General features: G+C 33.9%; 1 long non-coding RNA gene across 1 annotated transcript in view; it reads right to left on the bottom strand.

The window, feature by feature from the left end:
- Window positions 1-18,347, bottom strand: part of LOC107048374 — a 211,233-nt gene that overhangs the window by 4,053 nt on the left and 188,833 nt on the right. The window lies entirely within an intron of this gene.

Here is an 18,347-nt window from a genome sequence, read left to right as displayed (position 1 = left end):
GGGGCGGGGGGGGGGATTTTTTGTGTGAATCATTTTTATGAGTTGTGTCATAAGCGGGATGGAGGGGAGGGTGGGATGGTGATGGGCAAGGTGACCTTCTTATCTGGGTTTTAGACATACATATTTTCTTTTGGTGCTAGAATCAACAAACAATGATTCATATGGTTTACACAGATGTAGGGTACATAATTTCGTGAGTAGAATGTTGGAAAATCACTCTTGAAACTTCAAGTATACGATCTTGAAATTTTTAACAGTGACAAAGGTACATGAAATTTATGTATAGTACAGTAAGCATAGCATAGACAGTTGACTACTAATTTCCAGGACAGTGACACTGAATGCAATTTAGGGAAAACAAAATCATGAAATTTCAATGAATTCACTGAAATTTTCACTGAAAATTCAGTAAAATTCCAGAATTTTAAGCAGCATAAAGAGGAGAATTTCTTAATTTATTTCAATTTTCAATCTAATATGAATGTCTTGTACCAAATTACATTGAATTTTCCGTGAAATCTGAAATTTCATGATTTTTTTGCCCCTAAAACGCATTCATTGTCACTGTCCTTGAAATTCCAGAATATATTTACCGTAATTTTCTGGTTTTCTATTTTTCTGAAAAAAATGAAACTAAAATTTACTGTTCTCTTTGATTTTTCCACGAAATCCTGGATTTTCAATGACGAAATTCCTTGAAATTTTGGTGGTAATTAAATTCGATAAAAATTTCCAAAAAATGTACTGGAAATTTCAGACGAAAATTGTTAAGAGTCTACAGTGGAGGTTCCAGTATCCGACAGTCTAAAAGAATCCCAGGGTTAAATTTGTGTATTTCATTATCCAAGTTGAAAATAACATGTAATGGACGAAAACTGATCCTGAATTTTTCCGAAATAAGAAAAATTTATAAAATTATATGAATAATGCGATCAATCTATCCTATGACCCAGTATCCGACAGCCGAATATGGTCTAATCGCAGTAGCCGACACCGTGTACATTGAGAGAAAAATCGACATGATACGACAGAAATTATTTATCGAGTGGAGAACATCGCATGCATATTCAATCAATGCATGGTAGGTTTCAGAGAAGAAATCGGTGCTCTTCGGGCAAAAGAAGGATGAGATTGAATGAAAAAATGATATTTTTTTCTGGAAATTAGATAATATTTCTGAAGAGACCAAGTAAGTTTGAGAGAAGGAAAAGATGTTATTGCTTTCCTTCAAACTCATTGCAATTGTTAAATTCAATTTTTCAAATCGTGTTCTCGAAAAAATCTCTATTTCAGAGTCTATTTTATAAACTCTGAAAAGGCTCTCTCCTCCCTGCCAAAGAATTACCCGAACTACGTGGATGTGCCTAAATATTAAGATACTTTAATGAATAATATGGACGCGCATCAATTTCAGAAATGAAGACACCATTTTTCTCGGGACTCGTACTGGAAATATTTTTCATTAATAATATTAAGAGTCAATATATAATAATGATTTGTCACTCATTCGAATTGTTACAATCAACGATCAAAATTTTTAAAGATTTTTTAAATAATTGAATTTTTAAAATTAATTGAACTGAATTATTGAATTGAAAAAATTCAGTTAGTTAAAAAAAATTTCACAATCTTAATCATTGATTTAATTGCAACCAACCCGAATGACTTTTTTGGAACACTCTTCATTCTTGTCTAAAGAATCTCTCGAAGTATTCCAATGTTTTGAGCCTTTTCCAGATGCAGTCTAGGAAAAGATTGTGATAGGAATAGATTTGATCCTACGAAACTGTTTTTTTTCTTTCAGAGTAGTTTACCTCGAAATCCTACATTATCGACATGACACAATGTTCACAAGACGAGATAAGTAGACTTATTGCGTCATATTACGATATCTCCCGCATTCAATTGGGAAAATTACGGTTGGACTAAGAAGATTTATTGCCGTCTATCAATAATCCGTTGGTACACTCAGGCACAAATCTTCGTATTGATCGCAAACAGTGATTTTCATACTCTAATGCATTCCTGACGTGAGGAGCAATACAAATACAATATTTCCAACTGAATTCACAATCCCCATCTGCTGATGGTAATTTCCCTGCTGTTTGACGATCTTTTAGAGGACTTTATGGAATATTCATGATTTTTCTTGTTCCAAAAGTTTGACTTTAACATTGAGAATAATTCTGCATTGAAATGGCAAAAAATAATGAATCCACGCTTCATATTCGTTAATGATTGTGAAGTGATCTCGACATTCAGTGAGTTTGGGACAAGATATCATGAGACTTTTTCTGTAAGAATTTGAAAAAGATGAGGAATTTTTTTCTAACATCTGCTTTTGAAATTATTGATTTTTTTGATGGGCACAGAATTAAAGAAGAATTCATATTCAATGAGATTTGTCATAATCACGCTGAATAAAAAGTTGCCTAAAAGGTGCCATAGAAATCGCGTGAAAATTTGAGTCAAATGAAACCCTTTTATATTTTTCCATTTATTTCAACATCATGTTTGATAGAAATTAATATACTTACATGCATACATTTTTTTGATGAAAATGTTTCAAGTATATGAAATTAATAATGGTTTCATTCCAAATGAAGCCTCTATTGGAATCAAATCGACGATTTATTTGATGCAAACAAATTACTTGTGAGAAGTTTCCGTTTTTTTACTCAAATTGCAAATATATTAAATTTCACGCACTGATGAATGCATTATAAAAACTTCGACTTAATGGCATTACAACAAACATTTTAAGCTATGATTGAATTCATTTGAAGCATGATATTCAACGAAATCCCCGGAATTCTAATTTTCAAAAAATACAAGGAAAACAATATATTTGAATTAAGTAGATTTTGTACTCGAATCAAGAATAAAATATACTTGTTTCAAGTATAGACGATGTACATAAGGGTAAGCGAGATTAAAGAATATTATTCTAAAATAATTAATATCTCGCATTGTATGCGTTTCCGACACTTGAAAATTTAGGACGTGAATTACAGAGCCACAATAGATATCTCACAAAAATTACAGAAAAATCGGGGGTGAGGCCCCTACTATACATATTTACCCAAGTACATTTTATACTCAATTGGGAGATGGGTATTTCAATTCGAAGATGATTCTTTTGTATCAGGCCGGGTTGTATCAAGCCCTCTTAAGTGTAATATAAGGGTCAGGCACCAAGTGTCAGAATATAAGGTTCAAAAAGTGAAGGTTAAAAAATGAGGGCCAGAATATAAAAGTTAAAAAAGTGGGTGTCAGGCAATGAGGGTCTAAATATAAGTCATATATTATGCTTGATTACCGTTTTGAGTTCTTATATGATCCTCATTGCCTGACACTCACTTTTTTACTTTTATATTGTATTGATTCCGTGAATTTGAAATAATCCCGCTTAAGGGGGGACCTCGGTGAAATTTGAAAGTCTTCGGTGAATCTGGTGACTTATTAAGCGACTTTAGTTATATGATGGGATATGGTAAAAAGTGGGAAAAATCCCGGACCCAATCGGTTTTGCCCCGTACTTCCACGGAAAACGTCGTTTGTCGTGTTTCTACCTTTAAAATGTTCCTCGTTCCCCAATTTTGATCCGATTTGATTTTTTTTCTCAAAATGTTCGTGAGTTTCCAAAGAACAACGTTAAGCTTCCGTTTTACGATCCATTATATAAATCATGAAAAAATCGAAAAAAAAAAACGAAAAAAACGAAAAAAAACATTTGAAATGGGGGTTTTCCTTCTGATCGTCAACTATTCAAAATAAAGACTTTTCAGGCATAATGCAAAGACAATCNAAAAAAAAAACGAAAAAAACGAAAAAAAACATTTGAAATGGGGGTTTTCCTTCTGATCGTCAACTATTCAAAATAAAGACTTTTCAGGCATAATGCAAAGACAATCAGAAGGGAAAACCCTTTTTTCCGGTTTTTTCGTTTTTTTTCTGGATTTTTCGATTTTCTCATGATTTAGGGGAGGGTGTGCCTGTACCGCCCACCTAAGGAGAAATGCCAGTTTTATGTTTTAGATTTCAACTTGAATATAAAAAACGTATTTGTGAAACTTCTTTAACTATTGAACTCATTATGCTCGAAGTGTAGACGCCTAAATCTCCTTAGAATCCACAAAATTGATTGAAAATAAAAGAGAGAGCCTATTGAGCGGTACTATCCGCCGTCGGGTAATACCGCTCGGCACGATTCCAATGCCGCTCATAGGATTTTGCATGTATCGCTCGCGCCGCAACCTAACCTGTACTCGAGTGCTGTCGAGCAACTACGTGGCCGATCCTGTGAGCGGTATTACCGGCTCTGCTCGGCGTCAACAAAATTGTTGATAATTATTGACATGAGTGGAGTTTTGAGTTCGAATTGGTCTCAAATTACGCGTGAAAGTACCACGAATCGAATAACCACAGTTTAATATGAGAATTCAGCGTTTGAAATTATCAAAAACTTTAATTACAAGTCCACAAATTTTGCACTGTAAAGACCTCAAAACTTCGTTACGTGTTTTTTCATATTTAAAGTGGTAAATAAAGTGAAAATTTTCCGACAATCACATCCTATCATCAAATTCTTCATGATCAGGAACAGAAAGAAATTTTTAAGTTGATGGTTGCGGAGAAAATCGGGTGAGCGGTATTACCCGCTGAGCGGTACAGGCACACTCTCCCCTTTATAATGGATCGTAAAACGGAAGCTTAACTTTGTTCTTAGGATTCTCACGAATATTTTGAAAAAAAAAAATCAAATCGGATCAAAATTGGGGAACGAGGAACGTTTTAAAGGTAGAAACATGAAAAACGTTTTCCGCGGAATTAAGGGGCAATACCGATTGGGTCCAGGATTTTTCATACTTTTTAACATATCCCATCATATAACTAAAGTGGCTCAATGAGTCCCTAGATGCACCGAAGACTTTCAAATTTCACCGGGGTCCCCCCTTAATAGCACGAGGAGGTTCAGGCTTTTGCAGATAGCGGCGCGAGATCACTCACACTCAGTGGGTAACTGACACCTCAGTCCCGAGTTTCGGGTCTCTTGTCTCCTGACACTCAAGCCAAATGGTCAGTCACTTCATTTCTCAAGAATTTTAACGAATTCGTGAATAGGGATTGAGAGCCACTGTTATAAGTATTTATTGAATTAATGAGAACTATAATCGATCAGTGTATTTGGAGTTATATTTTTGGTAAAAATTATGACGGTCTGATTACGTAAATATGACGAATATCTCATGATATTAAAAGTAAAAACTCGAGTGAATGTGATAAAAGACGCGTGGATACTCTCTGTACAAGCGTTAGGTTATTGAGTTCTAATCATTGAATATTTGACTGAATATTTCGAACGCTTTTAAATATTAAATAACTAATGACGTCATACTAATTATATTTATTCGGAAGCATTTTATTTCTGTTTGTGATGGTTTATCATTCATTTTTCGTGTTAATTATAATTGACGAGTCCTGAGAGCAAGAAATGATTTTTATGTTAGTCTATCTAGGAATATTTCACAGTATACATACACTTAATTCTCATGAACTCTATCAGGAAAGGAATAATTTTGATCATACGTTCTTGATAAATGGTAATTTGTCAAATAGTCCCGGATTTACTATTGATTATTCCAGTGTAAATTTCGGGAGATTCTCATAATAATTTTATTTGAAAGGAAAGACATAAATAACACTAGGGGAGAGTGCGTCTGTACCGCTCAGCAGGCAATACCGCCCACCTGATTTTCTCCACAACCATCAACTCGAAATTTTTTTTCTCTTCCTGATCACGAAGGATTTGATGATAGAATGTGATTGTTGGGGAAATTTCGCTCTATTTACCACTTTAAATATAAAAAAACAACAAAGATTCGAGGTCTTTAGGGTGCAAAATTGGTGCACTAGTAATTAAGGTTTTTGATAGTTTCAAACTCCGAACTGTTATATTAAACTATGGTTATTCAATTCGTGTTACATTCACGCATAATTTGAGACCAATTCGAACTCAAAACTCCCCTCGCGTCAATAGTTATCAACAATTTTGTTGACGCCGAGCGGAGCCGGTAATACCGTTCATAGGATCGGCCACGTCGTTACTCGACAGCAGTTGACTACAGGTTAGGTTGCAGCGCAAGCGATACACGTAATTTCCTATGGGCGGCATTGGAATCGTGCCGAGCGGTATTACCCGGCGGCGGGTAGTACCGCTCAATGGGTTCTCTCTTTTGTTTTTAATTAATTTTGTCGATTCTGAGGGGAATTAGACGTCTACACTTCGAGAATAATGAGTTCAATAGTCAAAGAAGTACATAAAAATATTTTTTCCACTCAAGTTGAAATAGAAAATGTAAAACTGGCATTTCCCCGTAGGTGGCCGGTACAGGTATACCCTCCCCTATTACAATATTCTGACCCTAATTTTTTTATCCTAATATTCTGACCCTCTTTTTTAACCCCAACATTCTGACCTTCCTTCCTTCACTTCTACATTCAGGCCCTCAGTTTTTGACTCTAATATTCCGACCCTCATTTTCTAACCTCCACTTTTTGACCCTTATAGTAATGGCTAGGAAAATCCTCCAACGACAACAATAATTGGGAGAATCGATTATTGGAAGTTACAGATGCTCAAAACTATCGATTCCCCCAGTCCTTCACCCATGGAGATGTTCTCGAGGTTGAGTGTACAATGGGTGGCTTATCCCCGTGACTCATAAGCCGCGAATACGGGGGCAACACTTCACTCTGGTACACAGCTGGTGCGGATGCTCGAAATGACACTAGTGATGCGGTAATAATTCAGGCATACAATACCGAGGATTACGAATGGTTTTGCAAACGACGAGACGTCGTGCAAGTATTTCAGGTTTACTGTATTTTGTCATTATTATTCTTCTTGATTAATTGACATTTCAGGCGGAGTTATGGTATCGGAGGTAGCGGATTACTTTCCGCAAAAATTGATGGCGAAATCCGCTCTGCTAAATTTCGTTCATCCTTTCCAGGTTGAATGGGGAAACAATGACCACACACGTTGATAATCACCAAGTCGGCACGGAGATTAACTTCAGGAAAAATTACATAACAAAACGTTAAATTGAGGGAAATAGTAGATGGTGTCATAAGGCCGATAGGGCAAGGTTTGTGAGTCGTGTGAAGTTGACAAATGACAACTTTTGCTGAAAATTTTAGATTAAAAAAAAATTAGCTTTTTGAGTAATTAACGATAAAAAAAACGTTTTGAAGATAATGTTATGTATGATGTCTCTTTTTGTAGGATGTTTCATGTTCTTTGAGGTTGCCCAAGGGCGATTAGATAGCTTGAAACTCCGCAGAGATAATAGGGATAATAGAGATAATAGGGAAAAAAAAATTTCTTGGACAAAAACAATTTCCAAAAAATCATAACTCCCTCAATCATACATATTTTTCAATCGTTCTTTTTTCAAAATTCATGGCTGATCGCCATCTTTTTAGAAAAAAATTGAGACATAAATCCCCAGCATCGACTTCGTGATTTCGCGCGGATCTACTCATATGCAATTTTCAGGTCCGGTAGGGTAAACAGATCAATTTCCGGACGGGGGTTAGTTTCTGGCCGATTTCAACTTGCAGTGAATATTCCATAAATAAAATTAAAATTGTACTGATTATTATAACTTTCAATAATATTACTCGTGTATAATCATGTGATCAATTATTTTATCTATTGATTGACATTTAAAAAATGAAAAAAAAAAATATGGTCCAGTCGTCCAGAAATTTGGGGTTTCGGCTGCATTCAACTATTTCTTAATTTAATTATTCTTTGCTTTGTTATTTTCACTTCAAATAATTTTTTTCTGCTAATTAAAACATTCTTGAAGGTATGGAAGCCATCATATTCCCGTTTAGGTGATTCTTGTATTTCAGATCCTACCACGAATGTCGAATTTCCCTTTTGTTCCAAAATTCTTTCGTCCAATTACTTTCCGTCTAACGTTACACGGAAGAAATTATTTGGTGAATTTCAACAACTATTTAATTAAAATTCAGAAAAAAAAATTTCAATTTTATTCGACAACCATTTGTTAATTGTCAATAAACGCTCGTCGATTTATTTGATGGATCAAATTTAATAAGGAATTGTAGATTATAGTGAAAATATCTTCTAGGGGAGACATTGATCGATTTTCAAGATATAAATCATTGCGGGATTATTTCCAAACGCTTATATGCCCTCACCATCTAGTTTTATAGTCAAAACTGATTGAATAAAATTGAAAAATCTACTCTGCATTTTAATTAATTAGTTGTTAAATTTCAACAACTAGTTGGTAAAATTTACCAAATAATTTTCTCTTTTCGTGTAGATCGCCCAATAATGCATTTACTTCAACTTTTTCCGGCCAATGATTTTTTCGTCCATTTCTCTTTTGGTCATATACAATTTCAGAAAAGTCATTGGATGAATAGTTCTCGGACCGAATCACCCCTAGCGGCAACGTTGAATAAGGGAATCCCAAAGTTTTAGGGTCATTCACGTGTACATAAATTTTGTCCCCCTATTGACTAAGGTATTACTCGAGTTATTGACTGGGAGATGAGAGGAAGGACGACAATCCCAAAATGACATATTCGGAAATCCAATATTAATGATGACACAACACCAACAAATCTGCCCGATGAAACATGTCAATCAATATTGAGGAGCAATTAACCACCATGTCCAGCAGGATGACCACAAAAAAGACAACAGTGTTAGTTATATCAGACTTTATGCCCGTTATCAATCATCGTCGTTGTTATATTGAGTCGTTCCAAGTTATTTGGATTTGTCAGGCCAAACAGTCAGCGATAAATATCTTCACTGAGGATCACACGTGCTGTGACATGACCTCGTATGACTGTTGCATGCTTTAAGCTTTTTGCAGAGGTGGGAAAAAATAGCTAATGGATGTTTACACTTCACAGGACGTTCGTTATTCGTGATATCTGGGCTTTCAGATCTGAAGATTCAAACGGGCAATCAAATCTGTACGGAGAGTGGGATCTGCATAGAGGACCAAATTTTTTGTATCAGGAATTAGAATGTTTGTGTAATTGCGATTCCACTCAATGCTTGGCTCAATCGATCATTATTTTAATTTCTGGGTTTTCATTTGTTGGTCCAAATTTTTTGAAATTCAAGTGAAAATTGCCGTGAATTTTCAAACTTATGAATTTCATATTAGGTTATTTATGGAATTGATTATTCAAGTTTTTTGAGTTTCTAATTTTAAGATGAATACATCTTAAAATTAGAAACTCAAAAAACTTGAATTTTTCATGAATTGGGAATAGAGAATAATAGCTGCCTATATTTTGTTTCAAAATAGAAGCATTGCAATTGCTAAAATTTAAGTTACGGATTTTTGGTGTTATAGCAATCTATTATGATCCAAAAAATCCGAATATGGAATTTGTAGACTCTTGTTGAGTCCTATCCATCGACTTTAATTAAAATTTACTTCCACTAATTATTTGAATAAAAAAAACAAGGTCAAAGTTGATGCAATCATCATTGAAACGAGCTACTTCAACTTCACTTTCATCGAATAAATGAATGGTATAAATATATGTTATTTAATATTTTAAATGTCATCAAATATTAAACTAAATGAAAAATATAAAACAATAGATTAAAGAAGACCTTTTATTGAATTTAATAAAATGACATGAAACGATGAATTATATGAGGTATTCCAAGCCAAATGAGTCAACCGATGACCATCACCCACTTGGAAATTGATGGCGATTTTTTCTACGATTGGGGAGGTTGAAAAACTATATCTCAAATTTTTTCAGATTTTTTCGGCAGCCCGGTGATTTTTTCGGAGATATGATTTTTGTTTCGTTTTCCCGGTTTTTTTCAATAACTCGAGTTCTATCTGTCCGATTTTGATTTATTAAGCGTCAAAATTTTTTATTTTTTACTGTCTATAAGAATATTTTTAGTGATTTTTTTTTCGATCTCTAGATGCGCATAATAACGACTTTTCGAATAAAAAAGTTGAAAAACTTGAATTTTGCAAAATACGTCACGGATGATTTGTTTCATTTTTTGCAGTAATTTTTATAATCAAAACAAGCATTTTGAGCCATCATACAATTTGGGCGATCGTCCTGGATCTATTTTATTTTCTATTTTTTCGTTTCGAAATTCCGTAAATTTTGTCGCAACACCTCAAAATGGCGTTGATTGACTTTGATTATAGACAGTATGAAGTGAATTTGATTGTATACCTATATATTATATTTTTTCGATATATAGTCGAAGTCGTTTTGTGGTGTTTTGACCAAATTTGCGAAATTTCCAAAAAAAAAAATTAAAAATAACAGATCCAGGAGGATGCCCAAGTTGAATGACAGCTCAAAATACTTGTTTTTATTATGAGAATTACTGAAAAAAAATTCTGAATATCAACCATGAGGTAATTTGCAAAATTCAAGTTTTTCAACTTTTTTTTTCGAAAGTTCGTTATTATGAGTATCTAGGAATCGAAAAAAAAAAAAACCAAAAATAGTCGTATAGGCGGTAAAAAGTGGAAAATTTTGACGCTTAATAAATCAAAATCGGACGAATAGAACTCGAGTTATTGGAAACAACGGAAAAATGTGAAAAAATCACATCTCCGAACTGGGCTGCTGGAAAAATCTGAAAAAATTTGAGAGATAGTTTTTCAATCTCCCCGATCGTAGAAAAAATCGCCATTAATTTCCAAGAGGGTGAGGGTCAGCGATTGACTCATTTGACGTGGAATACCTCATATACTATCGAAGCAGATGATGTGCAAAACGGCCATTTAGAAGTACATTGTTCGTTGATTAGCAAAAAACTATACTATATTAATATAAAAGCAATTTCTGATTGTTCACAATTTTTGAATTGTAATTAATTATTATTATATCATTAATTATTATTATATCATTAATTAAGAATTGTAATTATCTCTTGGGCTTCAACGCGGACTTGAGTTGATCAATCACAGCCTATACAAAAATTTCGTATAGCTGTTGCCTAGTTGTTGAAATTTCAAAATTTGATACTTGAGATTTCAGGAGTGATTTCTTAACAGTATTCATCCTCTCACCAATACCACTCCGATCGATGCAAGCAAAAGAATAAATCGGAAGTTGAAGTTGATAGGAAAATGAAAACTGCAGTAACTTCGAGTAGCGAATATTCGATATTAAGAGTATGCAGTGATTGCTGAACTGCGAAGCGTTATAAAAATTATGAATAAATTAGAAGTTTAAAAACTTCTGGAAATGTTATATAGTCAAAACTTTAAATCCAATTGGAAGCGATGGCTTTTTCTGACCGAGGAGTATTGACTCGATTTGATATCTAGATTTATATTTTAGGGGAGGGTGGGCAAAACGGCCCCCTTTAAATTGTCAATAACTTGTGAATGACATTGTGAAAATTCCCAGTTTCAACTTCATTTTGAAGATAATTTTTCATTCTTCAAAACGAGCTCTAACTCATCCCAATCGGATTATTGAATCGGAAAATATTGACGATTGAATGGGGACCGTTTTGCCCCATCCTCCCCTATATCCAGGTTGATAATCCAATTGAGATATTCTCACATGTCCTTAGATTTTGTTTCCACTATCATGGAATCGAATGAAACGAATTATCTGACAATTTCCAGAAACTTGACATGTCTGAAGATCGCTATCGAAGCAAACGACTACGTCATAGAACGACCAAGTGATTGAAATAATTTGAATCGAGCTAATCAATTCTTTCTCAGGCCTCAGTTGTTATCCATCATCTTTGATTGCAAACAATTAAAATCGTTAATTAATGTTGCGTGGCAAAGGTATTTCTGTGTTATCCTGCAGAGTCTACAGCATAGACAGTTACAGATGTCTACATATCAGTGCAATATATCCGTTGCATGTATATTTTGGTGTACACGGGAGAAATCATGTGGGAGTCAATCAGTTAACACACGTATAACCCCTAACACGTAAGTGCATACTCGTTAATACAGTGGAGAGGGGTTGGGGCCATTTGGAAATTACGCTTGCAGTCACTGGGTGCACGCTGAAGGACACTTAAGTAATGTTCTGTCCGAATCATTAGGCTGATGCAGCTGTATATCATCAACTTCTGCGGTTTGACTAGTTTTATGTGAAAATAAACAACAATAATATCCTTTACTTCCGAATGGAAGCATTGTAATCGTTCAAATTTAAGTTTCGCTTTTTTTGTGTTATAGCAACTTATTATAATTGAAAAAGTCCACATATTCCATTTTTAGAGCCTCTCCGTCTAATGCTAGAGAAGTAATGATCAGAAGATTAAGCGAGAAAAACCATTTTCCACTATACGAGCAAAACCCTCGGAACATTCTTTTCGCACAATTTCATCCTGTGCGCTAAGAGAAGAATCGACATAATATCACAAAAATCCTTCCTTAAGCGGAAGACATCGCAGATATGTTTGATCAATTTATTGTAGATTTCTGACAAGAAATCGGTGCTCTTCGGGCTAAGGAGGAAGTTACTGAATCAAAGGTTTTTTTTCGAAATGAGATAATATTCCTTAAAAGACAAGAATAGTTTGACAGAAGGAAAAGAAGATATTGCTTCTCTTCAAACTCAAAGCGATTGAGCGTTAAGCAAAACAAATTCCTTCGTGTCATAAATAACGCCTATTATCGAACCACAATTAAATCCCTTCATGAAATTTCAAACACCAAACCGATTTGCGATTTCATCTCTCGTTTAACATCTAATTTTCCTACTAACTCAATCCCTATAAAATCTCCCGTTGGTCAACTGGCCGCAAATAACCTCCACCTATATTTCGTCCCCCCCAGCACTCATCATGTTTAGAGTTTTTCTACCGCTTTTCCCTAATTGTATCCTCAATAATGAACCATGGAAGCTCAAGATAGAGATCTCCACAAACTTTATGAAATACATGGATGTAAAAGCCCATGGGCTGAGGCTGCGAAAGCGAATGTAAATAAACATTGTAAATACACATTGTACAGATAGCTATGTTGAATAAAAATCTTTAATCGTTAATCGATTGAGCATAAGCGACGGCTATATTTTTTTAATATCTGGAGGTTTTCCTCTGCATAAACTCTCTATTCATTCAATATGAAAGTCTCTGATTCATGATTCACTGAATCGAAGGTTTTAATATTTTCAGTCATTTTCTCATTTTCTGACACGAAAAAACCGATTTCCTGTGGCAAGAAATTCTCACTTTATCATGAAATGTTCATGTTCAAGCCATGAGCACTTCACCGAAATCTGACATTGTCGACGCATTATCCGGCATTCTTATCTCAAGAAATTTATCCTCAAGAGATGAGATATTTGGCGCAAGAAATTAGGTTTGTGATACTATGACGATATTTCTATCAGTGTATACTTTTTGTTGAGAACATTTTGTTAAACCATCTCCTGTTTTCGAGTTATTACTAAAAATGTGCTTTTATGCGTTGTTTGCGAAGCAGTACAATCATTTCAAAACTCAAAATTTGCATTTCCCCTATATATAATTTTTTTAGAATTTTTTTCACAAGACAGGGGCAGGGGGGAGTACAAACCGTATTGAGAGTGTAGTTCATGCAAGAAACTTTTTTAAGGTGCAATCGGAAAATGACGTTTTATTTTTAAATACTAGGGAGAAGGGATAGCGTTTAATGTTTTTTCAACTTTTTGATATGCCATCCCAGATCGATAGGAAAATAATATTCCATCAATTCTATTTCTCCATCACATTAGTGGTCAATGAAAAACAAAAATTTTGATTACTTCTGTAATCTATGGTATATGAACTATTTTTTAATGCCATATTAATGGTTAGTAAGGAAAATCACGTTCTGATTACTTTTCTAATCAATAATAGAGCAAAATGTATTTTTCATTACCTCGTTATTGGATAATGGTTATGACATCAATTTTCGCGATTCATTTAATCACATATTGTAACAAATGCTTGACCTTCTAAATGAGGTGATAGATCAGCACGCGCGTCCTACATAGTTTATACCAGTTTTTGTATAAGATCCCTTCAAAAAAGTCCTTAAGAATATCCAAGCAATTTGGCTATTTTTTCTTCAGGGAAATGCTTTTCTATTTTTATAGTCGAACATCAGAGTTTTGGAACTCCTGAGGTGAAAATTAGTTATCCTGACGCAAAAAACTGGAAATTTCAGATTTGATGAATACAACGCTTCCATGCGGAAGCGAAAATCCTAAAATTTACATAACAACCGTTAGATTTTCTTCGACTCCTCGTAATATTCCAATTGACGTTAGAAGGACTTCCCACATACTTATCAATATACCTACGCTACAAACTCAATTATAAAATAATTTTGAAAAACAGTCTCTGAACGACAATGTTCCAACTTTTCCAAGAAAACGTCTACAGACGATGCCCATATGAAAAAATATATATTGTGAAAATTCAGTAGCGAAGCGGCAAACCGGGTCAAGTCGATTTTGACTATTGGCCAGTTTTTGACGAATATCTCGAAATCTAAAAGAGATATCGAGATTTAGAAGAGGAAAATTTTTGCTACGACTTTTTTTGTAGAGCCAATTGAGGGTTATAAAAGAGGTCCTGAGAAAAATTTTGCTATCTCTTTTCGATTCCGAAATATTCATCAAAAACTGTCCAATATAGTCAAAATCGACTTAATCCGGTTTACCGCTTTGTTAGTGAATTATATATTTTATACACGGAATTGGCCTGATTTGTATAAAAAAGTTGCACAAAATATAAATTTATATATGGGGTATTCCATGTAAACTCACCCAGGTCAAAACCCTCACCATCGCCAATCATATTGCCGATTTTTCCTATGGTTGTCTATAGAAAAATATGACTTCTCAAATTTTTTCAGATTTTTTGAGGCATCCTGTGGACAGCCATGTTTTTTTGCAAGTTTTATCTTCAAATGCCTGTAACTTCCGTAAAAATCAACCGATTTGAGTTTTTTTTTACGAAATGTGCGTCTTCGAACACACTTTCCATATAAAAATATGCCAATTTTTTTCAATTCGTTCTTCCATCGATTTCCTCAGAAAAACCTCAAAAAACTTCAAAAAACGAGTCGTTTTCAAAGTTGGACCCTTTTTATATTTTTCAAAAAATTTCAATGAATATATGAATCCGGGATAAATATATATATGCATATATATGTATATATAACATTTATATAGAATATACAGGAAACATATGGGGTATTCCATGTGTTTATATATATAAACATATATATATATGTTGATGAATTTTCCAAGTTTTGTTCCTGCATTTGATTAAAAGAAAAGAAGAAAAACCGAGCGGAAAAAACTTAGAAATCTTATGCCTAAGAAAATCTATAGGAACATAAAAACCTATTTACTTAATATCCTCTCCTGTAGCGTTGATAATTGATAATAAAGGTTCGTTAACGTTATAATGCATGTTTGGCACAAAAAAATTCTTTTTTGATAATTCCCAAAAAACTATTTTCTTGGCACAAGTAAAAGACTTGTTTGAGAACTTTGTTGTTTTTCTCTCACTGTATATTATATATATTCTTTATATACTTTTCCATAGGGGTGGTCAATCAATTTTTCAATAGTATTTACTCAATTTTCTCAAAAGTGTTTGAAAAGAAATTCCAAAAGTGTCTTCCTTCGATTCGTTTTTGCAATTCCTGTTACAGACGATAACCATAACCTCTGAACATAAATCAAATTTCTGTACACAATTCGCTCCTCAAAATCCCTGCAAAAACTAATTAAATTTACATAAATACCTTAAAATTTCTTTGACTCCTTAGGATACACGAATTTACATTCCCACAAAGGAGCACCACCCCGACGCTACAAACTCGACGCGAAAATCATTTAGAAATAAAACCATTGAAAGAAAATCACCAAACTTTCGCCAACAATTTACACAATAAACGAACAGTTCATACCGAGTTCACTGAAAAGTTGTTATCACAATTTGATATCACTTTGGTCGCGTGAGTTAACACTTCTGAATGAAAACAATGGGCAAAGTTGTTATCCTCATATTTCCAGTGTTGCAGTTGGCACAACAGAAATTTTCGGAGTGGGAGAACACGTGAGGCCATGGAATCGTGACGTTTGATTAGTAATGTGTGTCAATAGAATTATGATGCGAATCGTTGAACATACCGCGGAATTGCTTTGTCAAATTTGTGAGTAAGTTTGATTGGTTTGCCTTTAGTTGAAGGAGTGGAAGGGGGAGAATGAGTACTAGGCGCATGGGCATTTAGGTTAACCCACGGAAGAGTGTAAACTGAAATGCGAATACTGGGAGCTGTATGTCATCCTAGTGAGGATAAAACCAATCTGCTGTGACGTCATGCCCTCACCCCTGTACATTTCTGGATTGAGAGTTGAATATTCTGTCGAATGGATGGAAAGGATTTTTATCAGAAATACGAATAAATTGAAAATATGAATTGTCAAGTTGGGGAATTCACCGTTCTTGGAAGATGGAAGCGAATGTTTAATAGAAATGTCGTGATGATGAGGGGGAGGGGAGGTGGATGGTGGTGAATGGTTGATAACTTTTGCAGTAACAATGCGAGTTGAACGAATTTCATTTCTATTCTAAAGAAGTTCTGCCCTTAGGAAGTTATTTTTCAATTAAATAAAAAATTTCAAAAAAATAGCTAGAGACAGATACCTGAAACCTCGATGAAATCTACAATTTTATTTTTTTTCCAGGAGTTACCTGCCGTTTTCTTTTTTATAAATAAACTAGCGCCCCCTGCTCGCTCAGCTCGCCAACCACGATATGACTCAGATGTGACCGCCATCATCTTTATTCTGATACTTGTGACCCTTAATCTGACCCCTTTGACCCTTATTTTCACCCTCATGAGCCTTATTCTGACCCTCATAACCCTGATTTTGAACTTCGTGACCCTAAATTGTGGAGTCTTAATTTCGAGTACTAAATTTTCATCACCAGAAGCCGAGTTGCATTTTTATAATATAGAGAGAAATGTTTAAAAAGCATTATTTAAGCCAGAGTCTTACGTAAAAATGGCCGAATGTAGCATATCTCCCTTCAGATAAAAGATTGAACCATGAATTTCTTACTCAAAATAATGGAAAATATTACCACTTGTTTGATCACTATTCAATATATGAATAAAAAAACAGTCTCTGAACGGCAAATAAATAAAGTAATTATGTCTAAGGTTGGTCACTTATTAATGATTAATAAGTGATAAACTTTATCGGTTAATTTTTATTGTCCCTGAACGACAAATAAATAGAGTGATAATGTCTAAGTTATTGAAATAAATTTTAGAGGTCATAAACATAAGAATTATCTCATTCTTTATGTATTCAACTAAAAGCATGAATGAACAGTTTTTCAATTGACAGTTTTTTTTCCTTCATTTTTGCATCCGAATGGAAGCTTTGTGATCGTTCAAATTTAAGTTCTGGATTTGTTGTGTCATATCGACGCAGTATGATGCAATAAGTCCGAAAAAGAAATTTTTAGACCTTGTACGCACGTGTGTGTATGTGTGTACGTATGTAACAATGTTTTTCTTCATTTGTTCGCTAATGAATGGATGGAATTGAATTTTTTTTTCAAGTGTAGGTATTGTTGAGCCCTATCAATCACCATTAATTAAAATTTAATTTAGCAACTACTTTTTCTAATTTTCGAATTTTTTCGAAAATCGGCTGTCCCACGATAAGTAAAAAAAATGGTCTAAATTGAGTGAATGATGGCTTAAAAAATTTGATTGGATGTCCTTTCGACCGAGTTCGGACATAAAGGCGATAGCAATAATCGTTATTTTGATTTATTTTAAAATTTGTAAAAATTTGAAATTTTTTGAAAATTTGAATTCCGGGGATATTTTTGAACATCAAGCTCCAAATGAATTTAATCATAGCTTAAAATATTTGGCTTAATGCCATTCAGTCGAAGGTAAAAGATGATTACCGATAGGTATATTGGTTGATTTGATTTTTATGATGATTGTTGAAAATTTCGAATGTTTCAGGAATTTCTCTGAAAGTGAGCATTCTAATGGTTTCTGTAAATATGATCTTTCAAATTCATTCAAGTATATGTAAATACAATTTTTCTATTAACCGAATTGTATCGAAGGGTTGAGGGGAGAGATAGAACTGTAAAAAAGATAAGGAATAATAAGAATAATGATGATGATAACATTCAACTACGTTGAAAATTTAACAAAATTAGTTAAAAAGAAATCTTATTCAATTTAATAAAATGAACCAAACTACATATGAACTATTATATACACGATAGAAGGAAATGA

Source organism: Diachasma alloeum, unplaced genomic scaffold, assembly GCF_001412515.2.
Source record: "Diachasma alloeum isolate Michigan unplaced genomic scaffold, Dall2.0 Dall_scaffold_00188, whole genome shotgun sequence".
Classification (NCBI taxonomy): domain Eukaryota; kingdom Metazoa; phylum Arthropoda; class Insecta; order Hymenoptera; family Braconidae; genus Diachasma; species Diachasma alloeum.
This window is presented reverse-complemented; position numbering and strand designations above follow the sequence as displayed.